Raw genomic sequence first — 20252 nt, 5'->3', positions numbered from 1 at the left:
ACTGCAGCAGGAAATGTGAAATCACCCAATGTTTGTCATTAGAACAATGATGGAAAGATCAATAATTTTCCCAGAAAGGAGAATTTACTATACCTAAACTCATTTATGGTAGGATAGGGAGACTTTAATTAGATAGCCTATGAAAAATATAACTTTATATGGGTTATCTGAGAAAGGGAAAGTTGACATTCATTGCTCAGTTACTTCCGTTAGGACTAAATTGGAACATGAAGAAGAAAAGCCCTACAGCAAGTCATTTGTGTTTAATGAGAATCTGATGCTATTTATCTAGAATAAAACATTCTCCCAAATTAGATAATATAAAATATATTAGACCTTTAGCTCCACCATTATTAGACAAATCCAAATGGCATAAGGGATCCCTAATTCTAATCGCAGCAGGGCTATGAATATCCCTCCTGAAACTACGTATAAAGCTCACTAAGAATAGTCTTTGGAGTACGACTGCTCTACAGTAGTGGTGTTACTGTAGGCAAGCCATTTAATCTCTGACTGTCATGTCTTTAGAAAGTCAGGTTAAATATCACCTTTGGATGTGGCATCAGGCAAGCACTGAAGAATAACAGGGAAACAGACAAGATCCTTGACCTCACAGTGTTTACATTATAGTGCGTATTTTTTTTAAAGAGAGTGAACAAACAATGTCAGTTTTATAAAAATGCAGATTTTGCAAAATCTATGTTATGCATACTTTCTAGGTTGTTGTAAAGATGACATGAAATCATGTAGATAATCCCTTCATGTATATAGTCGTATATGTTGTATATCTTGATTATCATTCATATTATTAGTGACAATGTGAGCATCAGAAAGGTATTTTTATGAAAGCCATATGGAAATATAAATTTTGTGCAAGTCTTAAAAAGTCAAGGAAAAAATCATTTCAAAGCAAAAGGAATTATCATTTCTAACAAGGATACCATAAGCATGATGGAAGTCACAATGCAAAAAAAAAATGTATTTTGTTATTTTTAAATGACGCCCACATGACAGACAATATATTCCTTTACCTAAGAAAGTGCTTTTGCCATTTAATCACAAAATCAAGATCTAGTTTAATGGTACCTACCTACTTTGAACAAAAGATAACACCAGAGGCAGGTTCATTACATTTCATGGTGATTAGAATATTAAAAGACTCTAAGGAGCAATTTACCCTCTGGACAAAAATTTAGGGGATAATAACGGTTTCACTAAATAATAAAGACATCCATGGGAATGGGGCTGTGTTAAAGAAAATACTGTAATTCACAAAGACTCCTTTTTTTGAAAGTTTGCATGTAAAGAAGACAGTATCAAGGAAAATAAAGTGGGCAAATAAAAACAAACAAAAGAAAACCTGCAAACTGTATAACAATCGAAAAGTAGGCTGTAAAGATTTAAAAATCAAAGCCATTACTAAATTGTGGCCTCCTCTAGTCCTCTAGGACTTCTAAGTCAAGAATTAGAATTTCCTCTTATTCCCTGGTTTAATCTATGTACAGTGGTCTTTCAGGAAATACCTGTTGGGTAAACTGAACTTTCTGGTGTTTGTGAACTCCACCATACCTGTTAATAATTCAGCAGCACAAAATGAAAACATTGCTTAGTCATTCATTATGCAAAGACCTCACATGATACACCACAGTTTTATGAATAAGCCAAGGATTTCAACTTTAATTTCATCTGACATGACACTGGAATAAATTTGTGCTATTTCCCCATACTTTTTCCTGTTCCCTTCTAACCATTTTCCACTTTCAGCTCTTAAGAGGTGACCTACCACAGAACTCAGTCTGAGCCTTAAGAAGTGACCCACCACAAAGCTCAAACTGCAGTTTGCTATATTTCATCTTCAAATAGTTTTTAAATAATTTGATTTGACTTTCTGATGTTGTTAGCATCACATGTGGCGGGCGCACAGTGGTGCTGTCTGAAAGAGGAAGACTACTGAACAAATGGTCAGTTTGCTGAGGCATGGGCTCATCAGTGTTGTCCCTAAAGGAATTAAACATGTAATTAGTTGCTAGAAGTTTCCATAAAACTCAATATAATAGTTATGTTGTATATTTTATATATTTTCTTTTTAGAGACATGGTCTCACTCTGTCATTCAGGCTCAAGTCATAGGAAAGTTCTTAACACATATTCAATCAAAACATTTTCACACCAAATGTCTGGCAAAGTACCAGAAACATAATCGAAGCCACTATCAACATTAACTTGGACCATTGCAATAGTCTTTTATTTGATTTTCTTATTTCTGTTACTATGTCTCTACTATTTATTTGCTACTGGATGGCCAGAATGATCATTGTAAAACATAAATCATAACACACTGCTCTGCTGTGTAAAATGTTCCAGTGCTTTAAACTGTATTTGGAATCAAGCCATATTCTAAACTGTGATTTTCAAGGTCCTATAGGATCTGGCTCCTGCAGACTTCTCTAACTCCAAGATATACTAGGTACTTGGGTTTACTATACTCCAATTGCACTGTCCTTCTTTTTATTGGCTCTGTTTCTATTGGATGCACCAAGTGCCTCTCTTCCTTAGACCCTTTGCATCTTTTTCCATTCAAAGAAATGACCTGCACTAAGATCTTTCTAATGAATGCCTTCTTATTCACCTCATTTATCTGCTGCTTGTTCAAATAGAAGTTTCTTCAGCAACCAGTCTAATGGAGCTGCTATTTCTGAAGGTCACGGTCACATCTCCCTGACTTATTACATTCATACATTTATCACTGTCTACAATGATTGTCTTCAGGTATTTGCTTACCTATTGATTAAACACCTATCTAATAAACCTTCTCCTAAGATGTTTAAGGCCTACTAATGCATGATTAAATATTTAGAAGTTTAGAAATCAAGTGATAAAACTGCTAAGTACAATACATTTTATCTTCCTACCTTGAGAAAAATGGGTTGGTAATGAAAGGCCAAGTTCAAATGTAGAACTTTTGACTGCTTGGTGTTCTATACCAGAATATAACAGCATTAGAGAAGGAAATCAACCCTCACCCATACCCCAACCCCTTTTTCCTCCCACCCTTGACATTGTCTCATATAGGAATGGGTCTCATGTTCATATGTGAGACACACCAGTGCATTTATCTATGTTCCATCTACAGTGTCCATCTCATATCCCAGGTAAACTATAATTCCCCTGGCCACTTCTCAGGCATAGAAGGGAGTACAACAGTGGTATACTTTGTCTTGTGCAAATGGACCCAGGAAATAGACCTGTGGACTCCCTAAAAGTATGGGCTTGAAGTTGTTTGGACAGGGAATTCAAGTGCCATTTGCTTAGATCATGATCTCCAGAGAGGAGCAAGTGGCCACTCCCTGGCCAGTAGTGAGAGATGTGTCAGGTCAGACCAGAGTGCATTCCTCTTATATATCAGGGCCAGGGCATGGGCTGGATGGACTAAATTTTAGGAAGATATTGCAGTCTCAACCCCACTCCATCCCATCCTAATCAGAGTACAAATACCAAAAGAACAGATATATTTTGTGTTTGTATCTGTTTTCTTTACTCAACAGTTTCAGGCACTTAATATATCCTTAAAATCTGTGGAATAAATAAATATTTGACATGAAAATATTCATAGAAATGAATATAATGTTTTAACTTCAAAATATTATTGAGTATGTAGATACTTCTGTCCCCGTCTTCCTAGTACAACAACTTGAATACGGTCAGGAAAAAGAAGTGAGTTCAAGTTTATACACAAACTGACAGAACTCCAAATGAGGATTAAAGGGAGTCAAGTATCCAAGAATAGAGACTTAGTCATTGCTATGCACCAGATTGCCAATTCAATGCAATGTGATTTTTTTTTTTTTTTTGCCCTTCAAGTAACATAGGAGAAAATGAAAATTTTTAAATCTATACTTCATCACCAAAAAAATGGGGAACCTGGATCAAAAACATGGCAATTTAGGACAACTGATGGTTAAGCTGCCCATGGGTCTTCTCAGCAGAGGTGTACTCTTCCTGTTGGAAACCCTAGAATCCACAAGGAGACTGAAGTGTTCAGTGCAACTTAAGATCTCCTATTGGATCTCTGAGAGTCCACTAGAGGGTCTCAACTTACTGGGTGGAGATTTTTCCTTAAAGATGATGATTATCAAATAATAAATATGTGAAGAAGGGGGTTATACATTGGCATCAAATTTTTCTAAGTGTATTAGTTTGTTCTCACATTGCTATAAAGAACAATCTGAGACTGGGTAATTTATAAGGAAAGGAGGCTTAATTGACTTATGGTTCCATAGGCTTAACAGGAAAAATGGCTAGGAGGTCTCAAGAAACGTACAGTCATGGCAGAAGGCAAAGGGGAGCAAACACATCTCACATAGTGGCAGGTGAGAGAGAGAGTGAAGAGAAAGTGCCACACTTTTAAACCATCAAATCTCATGAGAACTCACTATCACAAGAACAGCATGGGGAAGATCTTCCCCTGTGATCCAGTCACCTCCCACCAGATCCCTCCCTGGACACATGGGTATTACAATTTGAGATGAGATTTGGGTGGGGACACAGAATCAAACCATATCATTAAGCCTGAAAAAGCAATTGGTTCCAACTCAAAAGAAAGAACATCAGTAGTTTGCTCACATGGCATGAGTACCAGAGCCACAACAATAATTATAGCTAATATATATATTGATTTTACCTTCCTAATGCTATTAACATTTTCCTCTCCCCTCTACTGTCTCCCTAACCCAAGGTGCCCTCAACCCTCACTTAGCCTACTACAGGATCCATTCCATCCCCCTCATCTTCTTCACTGTAATCAGAGTTCAAAATACAACATACTTATATCTCCACCACCACCACTTCATTCTTCTTAAAATCATTTAGTGGCTTCTCAAAAATATTAATTAAAAAAAAAAACAGAATCCATAATATGGTCTACAAAGCCCTACATGTTTAAACCCCACGAGCATCCCCCTCAGCAGTTGCACTACCCATTACGCTTCTCTCTCATTCCTGAGGCATCAACCACCCTGGCCTTCACTACTTTTCCCTGATGCTCTCTGTTGATACAGGGTCTTTGCCTACATTACTCTCCCCTTTCTTTCCCCACCATCCCTTAGTGTCTTAGGTCATTTGGACTGCTATAACAAATAGCAGAGACTGGGTAGCTTGCTCACAGTTCTGGAAGCAAGGAAATTCAGGATCAAGACCCTAATAAATTCAATTATCTGGTGAAGGCCCACTTTCTCATTCATAGAGGATGTCTTCATGCTGTGTGCTCGCAGGGTAGATGGGGCAAGGCAGCTCCCTAAGGCCTCTTTTCTAGGGGCACTAATCCCAACCATGAGAGTACCTTATAATCTAATCACTTATCAAATTCCCCACCTACCAATACTATCACAATGGTGGGTAGATTTCAACATATGAGTTTTCAGGGGATACAAATATGCAGACCATTATACTTAGTTAACTTCTATTTATCTTTGGGATCTAGCTGTATTGTCACTTTCTGAAGGAAGTTTCCTGCTCTCTCAGACTCAGAATATATCTCAAAGTTATAACACTGCATTGTTTTATTTGACAGCAATTATCACAGTTAACATTTCACATATGTTTATATGATGACTTAATTCATAGCTGTCTTTCTAACCAAGCTCACAAACCCCCCAACTCACAGGCTCCATGTAGGCAGCAGAATGGGCTTGTTTCAGCTCACTCTTTTGTTTCCAGAGCTTAAAACCATTCTCGGGACACAGCTGGTGCTCAGTGAATGTTTCTTGAATAAGAAAATGTGTGGATTGAGCATGTTTCTGTGAAGTAAACTGTGTTCTGCATTTTCTATATTCCAGATGAGGAAACTAAAGCTTAAGAAGATGAATTGTCCTAATGTCGTCTATTTAGTACAGAGACCATGGAGCCAGTAATCAAACTCACACTTTCTAATTCAGAGTTTCCAGACCTCACAAATTTTATGTAATAATATACCTACCAAAATGCACTTCCCCTTGTCTCCCATATCATGCCTCTTCTTTTTTCCATAGTATAACCTTATATGAAGACAATGTTTCAGTAGAAATGAAAAATATTCCTAAACTATTTCAATACATGTTTTCAAATAGTGAAGTAAGACCATTCTTTCAAAAATATTTCCACTTTTTTGGAGATGGAAAAAACCCTCAGAAATGTATTTCTTGATCAACAGATAAATCGAAAAATAATGTCATGTACCCATGGTGTTATACTAAATTATTCCCTTTCCTTTCCTAAGGCGAATGCTGTAATCAGCCTCATACCACACAAGTCTAACACCACTCTGCCCCATGGTATTGAATTAACCTTTACCTGACATTTCTAGGTAATCATTCTGGGATCCATCCAATAAATCATTTAATAAAATGAAAGTGAAATAGCTTTCCAGAAAGTGCATGTGCTCATTTTAAGTACTTCTAAATGGAGGCATTTGCACTCAACAACAAAAATAGCTCTTTGTACCACCAAACTCAAATGAGTGGACTGGCCTTGTATAAAGGCAACAAGGAAGCATCTGGCCGTGAACCACAATGGACTTCTTAATGACATCCTCAGACAAGGACACCTATGCCTATGGGGTTTTCTTCCCTGTCCTCACCTCCGTCTGTGGCCACCAAACACTGGCAATTCATCAGAAAAACAGATTGCATTTGCAAGGAGATTACATCACTGTCTGGTAGAATAACTGATAGCAAAAATTCCTCACCATTTAGCTAAGGAGATACGCTGTCTTTTGGAAACAGAAGTTGGCACCTACTTTATAATACAGAAATGGATGGAGAGTCACCTTGAAGATACTTTTGCCTCTAAAAAGGTTATTCAGATGCCTTATTTAGTTATGAAAATGTAGGGAAATGAGTACCAGTTATGTTTTGAGTACCTTAGCCAATCTATATCACTTCTTGATGTTCCAAGTTGATTTCTCAGAAAAAGTGAACTTATATGCCTAAGAAGGTGAGAGTCTGTGAGAGAAAAAGAAATTATGCCTGATATCCTGTTCTTTGAGACTGGAAGTTAGAAAACCTGGAGGAGTGGTCCAGAATAGCTTCAACCAAGGCCCAATGGTAAGACAAAGAAATAATACAATGAGCCTTTTGAATAATGAGTCTTTTAAGCTGGCATCCCTGCCTCAACACAGTGTCTGAGATTGTAGGGAAGGGCAGATTTACTGGGGAAAGAAATAGTTTGTGGCTGTTTCTTACCCTTGAACAGTAGCTTTTTATTTACTGAGTTCTCAAATAAAAAGATTTGCCATTTCACTACGGATGTGACCTTTGAACACTCACGCAGGCCTTGAAAACATTTTATGATGATAATGGCTTGAGAGAGCAGTGTAGTTAATGATTCTAAAAGAAAGCACAGAATAGTGGTCACTTAGGAATTTCCCTTCAACCACAACAAAATGAAGGTACTCATTATTCAGAGAAAGGCTAGTCATTTGTTTATATTCCATAAAAGTAAGGAGAAAATTTGTCTTTATGGGAAGTGTTTACATCTAAAATAGTGGTTTTCAACTGGGAACTATTTTGGCCCACTTCCATGAGACATTGGCAACACCTGGAGATATTGTTTGTCATAACAGGGGGCTGAGATTGGCATCTAATGGGTAGAGGCCATGAATACTGTGAATCATTCTACACTGCACAGGTCAGCCCTCCTCATATCACATCATTATCTGCTCGAAATGATAATAACGGCGCTGAGGTTGAGAACCCCTGACATAGATCAAAAAGGATTATCTTCATTTCACTGACAGTCATCTCCAGATCTTATTACAAACTGTTGAGAAAGCCAGTGAATTCAAGAACTGGTAAAAAACTTTGCAATCTTTTTATTTCTCAGACAGCTGGCTAATTTCTTCATCTCAGGAACATACTCATCAAGGCCACTGCAAAGAAACTCTTCAGTTGCATTTTCCTATACAATTCCAAATACACATGGATATTCTGGAGAAATCCAAGGGAGGCTTTGAGAATTTTATCTATGTTTAAAGTGACAAGCAATATTACTCTACAGCACATTATGGGGAATTTTGTATACCTGGCAATTTAGCCAAATAGAATAAACAACCAAACAATATTCCAATAAAAATCCAGTATTGTAATGTGATTTCTAGGCAAAGCTCTGGGCCACATAAACTGGGCTGTTCTCTGATCTGTAATTTATCATGGAAAGTGTAGAGTCTGGTCAGAAAGAAAAAGTTTTGGATTCCAGTCCCTTTCAAATTAACTGTTCTACTGTAGAATAAAAATTCATATACCTCACCTATAATTAATTATTGGAATAATTATTGTATTTATCTAAGGAACATATAGTGAGAATAAAATCAATTGTGCATATGAAAACATTTAGGAGATTAACAGCTTAACAATAAATTTAAATAATAGTGACTTTGACTCAAAATAACTTACAAAAGTATCACAAGATGGAACTTGATTGAAAGAAGCATTTTTGAGAATTTTCTGTATTCAAAGTGTCTCTTCTTGCGGAAATTTTGTCTTTAAATATGACATCAATTTAAACTATTAAGATACTGAAAGATGGGGAATAAGCTTACGTATTACTTCATGCTAATTCTAAATCAAGGCATTTTGTTAATATAGATTTTAAGAAAAAACTGACATAAAGAATAGTCACAGTGATCCAGGATTTCCATCGTTTTACTACTATAGGATTTTAACTGTTGGATGGCCAATTATGCATTTTGAAATCTCACTTACAGAAATAAATATAATCATAAAAATAATGAAGACATGAAAAGCAACATAATTTTCCTGGAAATCACAAATTTATGCATCTAAAACAAAACACAATAAAATGAAACAAATATATATGTAAATATAGATACGCCATAGATAATTCAAAGGTGAATAACTGAGTGAGTCCTAAACTTCTTAATGAAATATTTTTAAGGAATATTCCTACCTTATCTATCAGGAAACATACATAGCAACTCAGTAATCTCAAAGTACGTAACCATACTACAGCATTAATTGCCTTTGACTCATAACTTTTCCAGCTTGAAGCCAACAATACACTCTGTTCAGTTATAGACCAATGGCTTACATTCATATGTAACTTATTATTCTAATCTTTATAGCCTTAAAATGATTTGCATTTTACCATGCTTGACCTGCTACACATGCCATGATCTTGGTATTAGAGATAAGATTTTGGCTTTGTTTTTCCTCTAGAACATTAGTGAAAGAACCACATAGAAGCTATATAAGACAAGAGGAAAAGCAGCCTTGTGATGGGGTTTGCCTAATATAACTTTTATGCTGCAATATCACATTATCAATAAACAAAACTCACATGCTTTAAGAAGAAATGCTTCATGTTGTATCTTAGAAAGCTTGAAATTCTCCACAGTTCTCATCAAAAACTAAAAAGGAAGAAAAGGGGAGAAAGAAACTTATGAAAAGAACTTCAAGCTAATAAAGTTTGCGGAATATAGTAGGTAATGAATAATGTTAACTGTATTTAATATTATTAAAGACGTTCGCAGTATCATTTAAATTCCTTCATTTCTTAGAACTAGACCATAGAGTATAAAATAATTTTTCTCACAAACTTCCAACCTCAGTCCTAATATCTCCATGAAGGTTTAAAATTATCTCAATATGTGGGAATTCACTGTAGCAAATTACTTTACATACTTGTTTAAATATAGTTTTTCAAATATAGAGAGCATTAGTGACAGTTGGAAACACACTATATATAGAATAATTTTATTTTAATTATGCAGCTAGAGTATGTGTTATTTGTTGTTCATATCTTTCTTCTGGCAGCCGTCTTTCCTGTGCTCCATGCAATTTGGGGAACTAAGATGAAGGGCTGTTAAGAATGTATAAATACAAATCTTTAGGGAGCCTGCCTTTGCCCTCACATGACAAGAGTATGCCTGAGAATGAAGGCAACATAAAAGAAATGGGGTGCCAAAGAGAGCAAGAGATGCAGGCATGACGGTTTCTAATTATTCCTAACAAGGATTTCAGTCTTAAAGAGCTGTGAAGCTGCTGAAGGAAATCAATCAGGAGGCAAGCATGATCATATTTAAACATGGTAAAGATCATGCTGGCCACTGTATAGGATATAGTTTGGAGAAAAAGAAAACTGAGTTAGTATGCGAAGTCCACTTCTGAGGTTCTAACTGACAGGCAGGCAAGAAATCAAGGCATCTCTTCTTATAAGTGTTTCCTGACCAATTTCAAATCTCATCAAGTGTTTGCTCCCCAGCGCTTATGTACTTAATGATACCTTGCATATTTCTTTTTTCATAGGTATCACAACTATATAGTTTTTGTCTTAGGTTTTTTAATGCCTGCTTTCCCACTATACTCACACATGAGTGCAGGAATTTTAACAGTTTTATTTATCTCTTTTAATCCCCATACACAGAAGTGTACTCAGTACAGAGATGCCAAATAAATATTTGTAAAACAAACCTGAATGATCAAATGAACAAGAATTGACACTAATTGTTACTGGCCTTAGAAACATAGTTTCATTAAAAAGGTTAATTCTGTATATATGAGAAATAGAGAAAGTAAAAATAAATATGTGGCTGAACAGTTATTTATGGCAGTATCTTATACATCCATATGAAAAGTCTGCCCCTCAAGTGCTGTCAATAAAGTGGACTTTTTTTTTTAACTTTTCCTTTACTCAACATTATACAAACATTTTACAAAGAAAATGAACAGAAGTTGCTGGAGAGTGAAAAAAAGTTGGAGAAGATATAGGATAAGTCCTTCGGCTACTAAGTAAAAATGCTGTCTACAAACCAAGTCTCTATTAGTGTAAGATCCTAAAGGAAGCTAGAATATCACCTAATTAATAATCTGATAGATTTTTATACATTTTACCTCATCCTTTAGTAAATTGGCTGGATAACATAGAAATGGTGTTTTTGAAAAATAACTACAGCCCTAATGGAATTTTTCAGTCCCTTTCTGCCACCAGTCAGGAGACTACTGCTTCTGGTGCTGAAACTCCAAAGATGGATGACTAAACTTTCTGAAGGCATAAACACAATCTTGGTTCTTCTTTCTGATGCATGACCACAGGCCCATAAGTCTGTTTCTGGATTCATAATGAGCCTCTCCCACTGACTTTGTGAGGTAAGGTAGATTTTAATTACTTAGTTGCAGGTTCTGAAATCACATTGAGCACAAACAAGCACAGAATCAAATCATGTTTTGACGGACTAATCTGTCAGGCAATACTGAGTCATAATTTAGAAAAAGTTATATTTTGCATGCACTATTTAGATTTTCCATAATATGCCATTAATAAATTTTATTTTATATTATTTGAAAATCTGCTTAAAGTAAAAGAAAATATCTTTGCATTAAGAAAGCATATGCTATATTTCTGCTGTGATTTTTAAAAAATACATTTGATTCTACATTAAAGTAATGAAATGAATTCATGTTTATTTCTTAGAATATATGTTTTGGTTTATATAAAATCTGAAAGTACAGATGCAACAACAGCTAATAAATGAGATGTACAGATTGTAAATGCATCATGGGAAAGGTACATGAGGCCAAAATTGCTGACTGTACTATTTCTACACACCCTACCTAGCTTCAAAGATCAGCCAGTTTCTGGAGTTGAAATCATTTTCAGTGGTTAACATGACTATTATTCACTAACATAGGAAAGCAATTCATCCTTTTTTGTTTAGTTGTAAGTAAGCTACTGCCTTATTATAGAGCTCTAAATTCAGTTAGTAAATGTCCTTTGAGCCCTGGATGAAAAATTATGTAGGCTGAATTTCTAAAATCATGAAGATAAGTAAGTATTTAAGTGGATATGACATGTGTTTAAGTAAATGTCTGGAGAAAAATTATTTTCTTCTAATTAATTATCTTCCCCAGAAGAGACAAAATAATTTTTATTTAAATAAAACTGAGGACACTGTTTATTTGGATTATGGCTCAGTTTCAAACACAAATATATGTCACATTAAGATCCCATTTCTATACGAAAGGAAAAGAGTAAAAGTTATCTGATGTTTAAATGAATTCTTCACAACTTAGACATTTGGAAACATGTTGAAATTCTGTGAAGAAAATGTAATACTCTGAAACCTTATGATATCCTGTTCTTGTTCATGCTCTATGACCACGTGATCGGGGAAATTAACAACTTTAAATAATATCTATGAGTACTATAGAAACTCAGTGAATCCTCTGGAATATAGTGAATTCTTTTTTATTTTCATTAAGCCTTAAGAAATTCTTTATTTATCAATATCTGAGCTCTTTTTCTACACTGTGTTGAAGGGTCCACAAAAGAGAAAAAAAGCACTTTATATCTCTAGGGCTCTCTGGAGCTTACAAAGGGACTCACTATATTTTACTTAACACACATAATGAAAAGTAAGGTAGCTCCCTGGAAAACAGATTCTGGAGAGATTGCTATTTGCCCAAGTTCAGAAAGATAGTGTCAGAATTGAGACTTGAACCTGGGATTTCTGACAATAGGTCCAGCATGTTTTCCTACACATGTTGTCTAACACAACGCTTAACCTAAAGAGTATACTACTAACTGAGAATGAAACATAAACATACATAGAAAAGTTAAATTCGAATTTAAGTACCATGTTACAGAGGCAAAAGAAATTATCTGAACTAAATCATTGACCTATGCTATATAACAAGTGATTTAATCTGAATGGGGAAAGAATATTGGAGCCTGAGGTGGCTTTCATTGAAAAAATAAAATAAAACTAATAATTAGAGAATTCTAAACAATTTAAGAAAATTTCGATTTTGGACTTGGAAAATTTTCTGGCAACTTTCATAAAGGAAAATCAAGGAATCTTTTATTTGACCAAAGAAATTAACTAAAGGCAATGTATACCAGATAAGGCAAAAATGTCACCTTCCAAAAGCTGTAGACACCTAAAATACTATTCTCTGTATTTCCAAGTAGATGACAATTCTACAGAAATACTGCATATGCTGTTGTTTTGTTCTTTATAATGCTAGGAGACATACAGGGTGAATTAATATTTGCTGCCATACACATTGAAGTGGAAGATGGAAATTAAATTTCTGAAACATTTCCAAATGTGCAGATAATTCACATTTTGAGAGCAGTTTAACCACTACTTGTCTACACTCTTAATATTCTTCCTGATAATATTTAATAGTAGGACCATCCCCAAATTGCTTGAATCAGAAGAAATTATGTTGCATTTGATAATTCAATTAATTTGTTTGCTTAATGATCTGATTTATAGATATAATGAGGAATTGAAACCACTAATTTACCATCAAACATATAATAAATAAATAAATATATTCCTATTTTCAACCCATAATCCACTAAAACTATAAAGAATTATATCAACTAGGTTGATTCTACAGAAAGTTGCAAATTAAATAATACTGGTTCTTGCTGAGAAAGAAAAAAAAAACACAGGTTTTTCTTAAAGAGAAAAAGAAAAGCACTTAGTGTGAACAAACCTAGATTGTACATGGCTATTTTTTAGCAACTCAAATAAATCTGAGGAAAAGAGAAATTGTCTACAAAGTGAGTGGACTGTATGAGACAGACTCGGTATGAAATTTATTTTTGCTCTTAAAAAATTTTGCTCTCAAAAATAATTTAACTGTACATTTGAAAATAACTGAAAGAGTATTACTGGGTTGTTTGTAACAAAGGATAAGTGCAGGAAGTGATGAATATCCCATTCACCTGATGTAATCAAACATATTGCATGCCTATATCAAAATAATTTATGTAACCCATAAATATATACACCTGCTATGCACCCACAAAAATTAATAATAATTTAATGTAGACGTTACTTTGTAAAAGTTTTTTTACCATAAGATTATTCGGATTTCAAGAAGCAAAACACATTTCAAATTAGCTTACACTAAATAAATAAATAAGCTTATAAAGGGTGAGCCTAACTCAAATCTGAAGAATGAATGAGACAAAAGTCATTTCAGAGGAGATTACTACAATAATCTGAAAGAAATATGATCATGTCCTCAACTGGTGTATTAGCAGAGGATGTGGCTAGATGAAAAGGCAAAGAGATATCTTTGATGCAGAAATGACAGATCCTCTTAGTTACTGGGTGTTGAGAAAAGTACAATGAAAGAAGTGACCAGGAAAAATTATTTCTGCTCTGGTTGTTATTTTGTTTTGTGCGTTTTCATCTACTGCTTTTATAATTTTACTGTCATATTTAAATCTCTAAGCCACAGAATATATAAGTTCAAGGGAAATACATATAACACAATTTGTTTTTATTATACTTTAAGTTCTGGGGCGCATGTGCAGATTGTACAGGATTGTTATACAGGCATACATATGCCATGGTGGTTTGCTGCATCCATCCCCCTATCATCTACATTAGGTATTTCTCCTAGTGTTATCCCTCCAAAATCTCCCCACCCACTGCTATCCCTCCCCTAGCTCCACCAGCTCCCGACAGGCCCCAGTGTGTGATGTTCCCCTCCCGGTGGCCATGTGTTCTCATTGTTCAACAACCACTTATGAGTGAGAACATTCGGTGTTTGGTTTTCTGTTCCTGTGTTAGTTTGCTGAGAATGATGGTTTCCAGCTTCATCCATGACCCTGCAAAGGAATCCTTTTTCATGGCTGCCTAGTATTCCGTGGCGTCCACATTTTCTTTATCTAGTCTATCATTGATGGGCATTGGGTTTGGTTCCAAGTCTTCACTATTGTAAAGAGTGCTGCAATGAACATATGTGTGCATGTGTCTTTATAATAGAATGATTTATAATCCTTTGGGTATATACAGAGTAATGGGGTTGCAGCGTCAAATGGTATTTCTATTCCTAGATCCTTCAGGAATCAACACACTATCTTCCACAATGGTTGAACTAATTTACACTGCTACCAACAGTGTAAAAGCATTCCTATTTCTCCAAATCCTCTCCACCATGTTATCTCCTGATTTTTTAATGATCACCATCCTAACTGGCATGAGGTGGTATCTCAATGTGCTTTTGATATGTATTTCTCTAATGACCAGTGATGATAAGCATTTTTTCATATGTTTGTTGGCTGTATAAATGTCTTCTTTTGAAAAGTGTCTGTTCATATACTTTACCCACTTTTTGATGGGTTGGTTTTTTTTCTTTTCCTGTAAATTTGTTAAGTTCTTTGTTGATTCTGGATAGTAGCCTTTTCTCAGATGGGTAGATTGCAAAAATTTTTTCCCATTCTGTTGGTTACTGGTTCACTCTAATGATAGCTTATTTTGCTCTGCATAAGCTCTTAAGTTTAATTAGATCCCATTTGTCTATTTTGGCTTTTGTTGCCATTGCTTTTGGCATTTTAGTCATGAAGTTCTTGCCTATGCCTATGTCCTGAATGATACTGCCTAGGTTTTCTTCTAGGGTTTTTATGGTATTAGGTCTTATGTTTAAATCTTTAATCTATTTGGATTTGATTTTTGTATAAGGTGTAAGGAAGGTATCCAGTTTAGCCTTCCGCATATGGTTAGCCAGTTTTCCCAATGCCATCTATTAAACAGGGAATCCTTTCCTCATTGCTTGTTTTTGTCTGGTTTGTCAAAGATCAGATGGTTGTAGATATGTGGTGTTCTTTCTAAGGCCTCGGTGTTGTTCCTTTGGTCTATAACTCTGTTTCGGTACCAGTACCATGCTATTTTGATTAATGTAGGCTCCATCCCTGGCATGCAAGGCTGGTTCAACATATGCAAATCTATAAATGTAATCATCACATAAAGAGAACCAAAGACAAAAACCACATAATTATCTCAATAGATGCAGAGAAGGCCTTCAGCAAAATTCAGTAGCCCTTTATGCTAAAAACTCTTAATAAACTAGGTATCGATGGAACTTATCTCAATATAATAAAAGCTATTTATTACAAATCCATAGCCATTATCATACTGAATGGGCAAAAACTGGAAGCATTTCCTTTGGAAAACTGGCACAAGACAAAGGTGCTCTTTCTCATCACTCCTATTTAACATAGTATTTGGAAGTTCTGGTCACAGGAATCAGGCAAGAAAAAGAAATAAATGGTATTCAACTAGGAAAAGAGGGAGTCAAATTGTCTCTATTTGCAGACAACATGATTGTATATTCAGAAGACCCACTGACCTTCTTCCCAGAACTGGAAAAAACCACCTTAAGCTTCATATGGAACCAAAAAGGAGCCCATATAGCCAAGACAATCCTAAGCAAAAAATACATCATGCTACCTGACTTCAAACTACACTACATAAACACAATTTTTAAAAAGAAATAACAGTCTCCCACAGATCAGGGGTAATTGTGTAACATGAATTAAAGAGTATTATCATCTCAGTTCTGAGCATCTGAGGACTTAAAAATGAAGTACAATAAAATAAAAAGTTTTCAATAGAGAAATTAAGTAATTATAACAAACAGCCTATATTTACATTAGGAGAATTAAGCCATATCTCAGATAGTTATAACCTGCCATTGAAAAAGGACATAGATATTACCTACTAGTTCTATCTCTATTTTGAATAAAGACATTGACTTTCAAAGAAGCCAGTTATTAATAGCTAATATGACACAACAAGATGTCAGCAGAGCCGAAACAGCCTTGTTTTCCCAATGATCCAATCAATGTTTCTTATACTTTTCCATTTTATTTATTCATTCATTGTTAACCTGGCATATTCTATTTGCAAGAAAAGGCATATGTTAGATATTATCGAGAAGGCTAAAAGTATGTCCTTATGGCCAAGATTCTACAGTTATTTTGACAATACCATAAGTATACAAAAGTATAATACAAGAAAACATCTAAGGTCCAAACAAGTGTTTCAATACAGCTTTTGAGTTCAAATCAGAAAAAAAACAAAGCTGTGGTTAATAATTCTTGCCAAGCATGTTAGCACATGTTTTATAGGCCTTTTCACGCATAATCTTCACAATGAAACTCATAAAACAGTTATTATTAAACCCACTTTACAGATAAAGACACAGTGAGAGTAGTTTAATAATGTAGAAAAGATAGCATAGCTGCTAAATGTTCAAAGCCCGGCAGTGACTCTAATCGCTGTATTGTACTGTTCACCTACAGTAGTAGGAAGGAAGAATGACAAAATTTTGGTGAGAACATGAGCTGTGCACTAGGATAAAAAGTATGCATAGTACTTCCAGTTATGAGACACAGGAGGAATATCATGGGTAGAAAAATCATATTACAAGTACCCACATAGATGGCAAAGGGCATGAGTATTTGTAGAACAGTGTTAGAAAATTAAAATGGAAAGGTAGGAAGGGCCAAATACTCAAAGGGATTGAGTACCAAGATAAACTGCTGGGTTTTATACTGTGAGAAGTGGGAGATATCGAACCTCTTTCAGCATAGAAAATGCATACGCAAAACAGATTTTTACTAACATTAATATTAATGCTTTTTTTCTTTTAAAATGGCCAGGGTGAAGGGGGAGGGATAAGATGGCTGAATAGAGACAGCTCCAGTGCACAACATCCAGTGAGAGAGATGCAAAAAACAAGAGATGTCCTAGTTCCAACCAAGGTACCAGGTTCATTTCAACGGACTGGTCAGATGGTGAGCACAGCCCAGGCAGGGCAGACCGAGGTGGGGAGGGGTGCTGCTTCACCTAGAAAGTGTATCTGACCAGAGAATTAGGGACTCTCTCCTGGCATCCTGGTCCAGAAACGGCATTTCCCCCAAAGCCTCAGCAATCCACAGAATAGGGGATCTTCACTGGTCAAGCACCAGAAATTGCAAGTGTACAATTGAATAATAATGTGGGCCAGTGCTGTGGATTCTTGGCACAGATCTAAGCAAATGCATAAGATGGCCAACAGAGATGCAGACTGAGCTACTGTCATCCTCCTACCCCGAGAGAGAGGGAGCTGAAAGTGAGGAGGCAGATGGTACAGCTGGGAGGGTCCCTCCCCCACAGACCCCAGTGGGCTGAAGCCCTAACACTTCAGCATTTCGCAGACAGTACTTCAGTCCTAGCTGAACCCTGAATGATCCAGCTCTGTGGATGAAAGTGCACCCACCACTAAAGAGGTAGGCCTAATCTCCCTGTGTCAACAAAAAGACACAGGAAGCCTACCTAGCAATTGGGCAGATTCCCTGGCAACCCAGCAGTGCCTCCACAAGCAGACAAGCAACCTCATCAAGCAGCTTCCTAAGATCAAAGCTAGATAAATCCTTGAAGATGGGAAGAAACTAGCACAAAAAGGATGAAACCATGAAAGACAGAATGCCTCTTCTCCTTCAGGGGATCACAACTTCTCACCAAAAAGGGAACAAAACATGACAGAGAATGAGTTTGATGAACTGCCAGAAACAAGCTTCAGAAAGTGGGTAATAACAAACTTCTCAGAGCTAAAGGAACATGTACTAACCTAATGCAAAGGAACTAAAAACCTTGAAAAAAGGTTAGACAAAATACTAACTAGAATGACCAGCTTAGAGAAGAACATAAACAACTTCATGGAGCTGAAAAACACAGCATGAGAACTGCACAAAGCAAACACAAGTTTCAATAGCCGAATCGATCAAGCAGAAAAAAGTTATCAGAGATTGAAGATCAACTCAATGAAATAAAACAAGAAGTCAAAACTAAAGAAAAAAGAGTGAAAGGAAATGAACAAAGCCTCCAAGAAATATGGGATTATGTGAAAAGACCTAATCTATGCTTGATCAGTGTACCTGAATGTGATGGGGAGAATGAATCCAAGCTGGACAATGCTCTCCAGAATATCATCCAGGAGAACTTCCCCAGCCTAGCAAGTCAGTCCAACATTCAAATCCAAGAAATACAGAGAACTCCACAAAGATACTCCTCAAAAAGAGCAATCCCAAGGCACATAATCATCAGATTCACCTACAGGGTTGAAGTGAAGGAAAAAATGCTATGGGCAGCCAAAGAGAAAGGTTGGGTCACCCACAAAGGGGAGCCCAATAAACTGACAGCAGATCTCTTGGTAGAAACCATACAAGCCAGAAGAGAGTGGCGGCCAATATTCAACCTTTAAAAAAAAAAGCTTTCAACACAGAATCTCATATCTAGTGAAACTAAGCTTCATAAATGAAGGAGAAACAAAATCCTTTACTGACAAGCAATTACCGAGAGCTTTCATCATCACCAGACCTGCCTTACAATGGCTCCTGAAGGAAACACTAAACACAGAAAGGAACAACCAGTACCAGCCAATGCAAAAACGTACCAAATGGCAAAGACCATTGCAATGAGAAAACCAAGTCAACTAACAGACAAAAAGCCAGCAAGTAACAAAAGGGCAGAATCAAATTCACACATAAAAATATTAACATTGAATGTAAATAGCCTAAATGTCCCAATCAAAAGAAACAGACTGGCAAACTGGATAAAAAGTCAAGACCCATCAGTATGCTGTATTCAGGAAACCCATCTCATGTGCAAAGACACACATAGACTCAAAATAAAGGGATGGAAGAAGATTTACCAAGCAAATGGAGAACAAAAAGCAGGGGTTGCAATTCTAGTCTCTGATAAAATGGACTTCAAACCAACAAGGCTCAAAAGAGACAAAGAAGGGCATTACATAACGGTAAAAGGATCAATTCAACAAGAAGAGCTAACCATCCCAAATAGATATGTACCCAACACAGGAGCACCCAGATACATAAATCAAGTTCTTAACATCCTAAAAGGAGATTTAGAGTTCCACACAATAATAGTGGGAGACTTCAACACTCCACTGTCAATTGTAGACAGCTCAATGAGACAAAAAATTAGCAAGGACATCCAGGACTTGAATGCAGATCTGGACCAAGCATACCTAATAGACATCTACAAAACACTGCACCCCAAATCCACAGAATATACATTCTTCTCAGCACCACATCACACTTACTCTAAAATTGACCACGTAATTGGAAGTAAATCACTCCTCAGCAAATGCAAAAGAACGGAAATCAAAACAAACAGTCTATCAGACCACAGAACAATCAAATTACAACTCAGGATTAAGAAACTCACACAAAACTGCACGACTACATGGAAACTGAACAACTTGCTTCTGAATGACTACTGGATAAACACTGAAATGAAGACAGAAATAAAGATGTTCTTCGAAATCAATGAGAATGAAAACACAACGTACCAAAATCTCTAGGACACACTTAAAGCAGTGTTTAGAGGGAAATTTATAGGAATAAATGCTCACATAAGAAGCGAGGAAAGATCTAAAATTGACACCCTATCAT

The sequence above is a fragment of the Saimiri boliviensis genome, chromosome 20 (assembly GCF_048565385.1).
Source record: "Saimiri boliviensis isolate mSaiBol1 chromosome 20, mSaiBol1.pri, whole genome shotgun sequence".
Lineage (NCBI taxonomy): Eukaryota > Metazoa > Chordata > Mammalia > Primates > Cebidae > Saimiri > Saimiri boliviensis.
The sequence above is the reverse complement of the archived record's forward strand: the minus strand, read 5'-3'. Positions refer to the sequence as shown.